At 48.0% G+C, this 4,540-nt stretch overlaps 1 pseudogene; it reads right to left on the bottom strand.

The window, feature by feature from the left end:
* Window positions 1-3,392: 3,392 nt before the first annotated feature.
* LOC126964042 (small nuclear ribonucleoprotein-associated protein N-like) lies at window positions 3,393-4,540 on the bottom strand (annotated as a pseudogene).

Below are 4,540 nucleotides of genomic sequence, written 5' to 3'. Positions count from 1 at the left end.
ATTCTCCTTCTCTTCACTAGTATTTCTTTTCCTGGTTTCCAGAGTTTTTTGTTGGTGGTGGTGGTTTTTTGTTTTTTTTTTTTTTTTTTTTTTTTTTTCAGAGTAAAGGTCTGACTCTGTCACACAGGCTGAAATGTAACGGCATGATCATAGCTCATTGCAGCCTGAAGCTCGTGGGCTCAAGTCATCTTCCCACCTCAGCCTTCTCAGTAGCTGGGACTACAGGTGAATGCCACCATGCCCAGCTAAAGTTTTATTTGTAGAGACAGGGTCTTGCTACATTGCCTGGCCTGGTTTGAACTCTTAGCCTTAAGTAATTGTCCCTTGTCGGTCTCCCAAAATGTTTATATTACAGATGTGAACTGCTGTTCCTGGCCAGCTTCCCGAACTTTTGGCCATGCCTCATCTTTGCTAGGAATATCCTAGAATCCTCTGGAAAGAGCCTAATTCCCAAGAATAGAGTCCTGCTGACCTAGGTCTCAGAAGATCCCAGAATACGGCTCAGATACTACCTGGTGGCCATGTATCTAAACAAAAAATACTATCACTATCAGACCTGAATCTGAAAGGTCAAGCTGGTTCACTCTGCTCCTGAACATCAGGGCCACCGTGAGGGCAGAGCCCTGGGCCAAGCCCCAGTAGGAGACAGAATAAATGGACCCTGAGCTGTCCTGGGGCAGGGAGCTTGATGGCAGGGGTGCAGTGGGCTTCAACGTGACCCTAGCACCCATACACACAGAATGAGAGGAGCCTGAGGTCCAGGGGTGGGTGGCCTGTCTGAGGGCACACAGCAAAGATTTGTCTATTTGCTCCAGATCTGGGGACTAATGAGGCCATGCTCCTAACCTGGCCACTCCTCTGTGGAAGCACTGGGATTTAGGAGAATCAGGGAGTACTTTCTCTGGCTTATTCTCACTTCTGTCTGCAGATATGGTCTTCCTCTCTCAGCCTCCTGTACCTATGAGGAGAGACTAATGTGGGGTAGGGGCAGTGAACTGGCCAGGTCCAGGGAACCTTCTCCCCCATGTCAGGCGAGGAGACTCGAGGAGAAAATGATGCTACCTCCTCACCACCTACCAGAGCTGGTGCTCCCTGGGATACTGGAATCCTCTCTCTCTGCTTGCATTGAACAGATGATAAAATTGGTCCCCAAGAAGGGCAGGGACCTGTGAGTCCTAAAAGATCAAATAGGGCTGGCTCATGCCTATAATTCTAGCACTTTGGGAGGCCGAGGCAGGCAGATTGCCTGAGCTCAGGAGTTCGAGACCACCTGGGCAACATGGTGAAAACCCATCTCTACTAAAAATACAAAAAATTAGCTGGGTGTAGTGGTGAGTGTCTGCCTAGTTCCAGCTACTCGGGAGGCCGAGGCACGAGAATCGCTTGAACCCAGGAGGCAGAGGTTGCAATGAGCCAAGATCGTGCCACTGTACTCCAGCCTGGGTGACAGAGGCAGACTTTGTTAAAAAAAAAAAAAAAAAAAAAGATCGCATGGGCCAGAAGGTCTCCCAGACTTCTTGCCTCTCTTCACTTGGCAAGTAAATACCTGTGGCGCTGTCCTTAATCATGCCCTTCTCCCACCTTATAATTTACCCACTCTTTGGTTGTTTTTTTTTTTTTTTTGAGACAGAGTCTCACTCTGTCGCCCAGGCTGGAGTGCAGTGGTGCAATCTCGGCTCACTGCAAGCTCCACCTCCCGGGTTCATGCCATTCTCCTGCCTCAGCCTCCTGTGTAGCTGGGACTACAGGCGCCCGCCACCACACCTGGCTAATTTTTTGTATTTTTAGTAGAGATGGGGTTTCACCATGTTAGCCAGGATGGTCTCGATCTCCTGACCTTGTGATCCGCCCATCTCAGCCTCCCAAAGTGCTGGGATTACAGGCGTGAGCCAACACACCCGGCCCTGGTTGTTTCTGTTTTGTTTTGTTTTGTTTTGTTTTGTTTTGTTTTTTTCTGAGACAGAGTTTCACTCTTGTCGCCCAGGCTGGAGTGCAATGGCGTGATCTCGGCTCACTGCAACCTCTACCTCCCCAGCTCAAGCAATTGTCCTACCTCAGCCTCCCAAGTAGCTGGGATTACAGGCACCCGCCACCATGCCCAGCTAATTTTTGTACTTTTAGTAGAGACAGGGTTTCACTATGTTAGCCAGGCTGGTCTCGAATTCCTGACCTCAGGTGATTGGCCTGCCTCAGCCTCCCAAAGTGCTAGGATTACAGGCATGAGCCACCGCACCTGGCCTAATTCACCCACTCTTCAACCTTCCTGGTCCCCCAAACTTGTGGCTCCCCCTGAGGTTCTACAGGGGCCTTCTATTTGGGTTGTGTTCCTAATCTCCACCCCTTCCCTCTGCCCTCTGGAGAGGGTCTAAATGTCTCTGAATGGTCTTCCATTCCCACCAGGCCCACCCACTACCCCAAGCCCTTCCTTCCCTGCCAGCGTATCCCTCCCTCCATCCCTTCACAGACCCTACTCTTTGTGCCAGGGTGGTGAAGCAACATTTCAACAGGAGCAGGTTTTGAGAGCAGATTCCAATTTGGGGCCTGATTCTTACCAGCTGTGTGGCCTTGGGCATGTTGCTTAACTTCTCTGGTCCTCTAGCGTCTCATCTGTAATAAGACTTCCTTCACAATCCTGGAGTGAGGGTTAAATTGTATAAAGCCCTTGGCACAGTATGCAGCACATTATAAACATTCAATAAATATTAGCTACTGTTATTATTAGAGGAGTAAAGGCAAAGAAGGGGAGGAGGCAGGGGGACTCATGAGCAAGCAGAGGAAGAAATCAGAAAATGTATATTTTTAAAATTATTCCCCACCAGAATGAATATTTTTTTATTCAGCACAATGTGTTGTGGGCGTCAAATAATATTAAATCTATGCTGGGTTCTGGCAGGATAAATGCCAACATCACCAACAGGGCTTCCAGGGACTATAAGTGCCTTAGTGTGCTAAAGCAGAGAAGATACTACTTGATATATTTTTGAAGCTGAAGTGCTTCCAAGTTTTGTAGTTTCAATTCTGTTACTTCTTGGGAACGTTTTAAATAACAAGAACATGAAGAAATAAACAGTGTTGGTTCCCTGATGTTAAAGTTTCAGGAATGTGGTTATTGCTTTCCAGAAAAGACCATGAGAATGACCTCATTCCGACTAAGGAAAAGTTGAACTCTTTTCCATTTTTTCCACCTTATGAACCCAACAAAAAGAGCAAAGAGGAATATAATCAATGAATTTATCTTAATGAAAGCTGATGGCTTCAATATCTTTTTTCCCACAGTTTAATTGTTTTAGGCATTTATTATTAGCTACGATTAATGCAGAAAAAAGGGACAAAAAGCTCACAAACAGGACACAGTTTCACAAGATGCATTGTAGGGGGAAAAGTGACTGAGATGGACCAGCAGTATCCTAGGGTCTTGGTGGATGCGTTCCTGGTGGAGGGGGTCTCATTCCTGGAGGGGGCATGCCTATTGGCATCCCTCCAGCAAGGGGAGGCCCAATTGGTAGGCCCATGGGTGATTTCATACCAGGTGGAGGAAACATAATGCCTGGAGGTGGGGCTGCTCTGCCAACAGGTGGGGGTGGAGTCCCCAGTCCTGGTGGGTACTGTGTTGGGGCTCCAGTAATGCTGTTCTCTGTGGAGTCATTACCTGCTGGGATGGTTCCTCAACTTCTGGGACAGGGCCTGCTAATCTAGCAGGAGCCTGGGAAATTGATACACCAGCTGATACTCCTCTACCAGCTGCCCTAACAACGCCAGGGCCTCCTGCAGCTCCAGCAAGTGGTACCCGAGCAATGCCAGTATCTTGGTGGGGTAGCCCCTCCACAGTCACGGACACCAAGTTCTCCCCATGCAGCAACACCAGACCCCAAAAGTGCTTTTCTTTGAGCTCTGGTTGCTTCACATTCTTTGGCTTGATCTTTCTCAACTCATCACAATCGCAAAGGATCAAATTCACATGCTTGTCAAACGCCTTAAAGGCGCCAAAGAAGATTCTGCCTTCCTGTAGGATGCATTTCATTCTATAGTCAATGTGCTGCTGCAGTCTTGCTACTCATGCCCACAGTCGTGACTGCTGCTTCACCAAATCCCGTGTCCACAGTTAAAACTTCGTGCTTCTTAAGACCTGGGTGAAGGCTACAGATAAAGGTATGGTGCAGGTTCTTCTAGAAACAATGCAAGCTGAGGAGGCAATGTGGTGGCACATGCCTGTAATCCCAACACTTTGGGAGGCTGAGGAGGGCAGATCACCTGAAGTCAGGAGTTCGAGACCAACCTGGCCAACATGGTGAAATCCCATCTCTACTAAAAATACAAAAATTAGCTGGGTGATAGTGGCATGTACCTGTAATCCCAGCTACTCAGGAGGCTGAGCCAGGAGAATCGCTTGAGCCAGGGAGGTGGAGGTTGAGGTGAGGCGAGATGGCATCACTGTACTCCAGTCTGAGTGACAGAGTGAGGTGCTATCTCAAAAAAAAAAAAAAAAAGAAAGAAAGAATTTTTAAAAAGTACATTGAAAGCATTGGGTGAGGTGGCTCAT

This window comes from Macaca thibetana, chromosome 10 (assembly GCF_024542745.1).
Source record: "Macaca thibetana thibetana isolate TM-01 chromosome 10, ASM2454274v1, whole genome shotgun sequence".
Lineage (NCBI taxonomy): Eukaryota > Metazoa > Chordata > Mammalia > Primates > Cercopithecidae > Macaca > Macaca thibetana.
The sequence above is the reverse complement of the archived record's forward strand: the minus strand, read 5'-3'. Positions and strand labels throughout refer to the sequence as shown.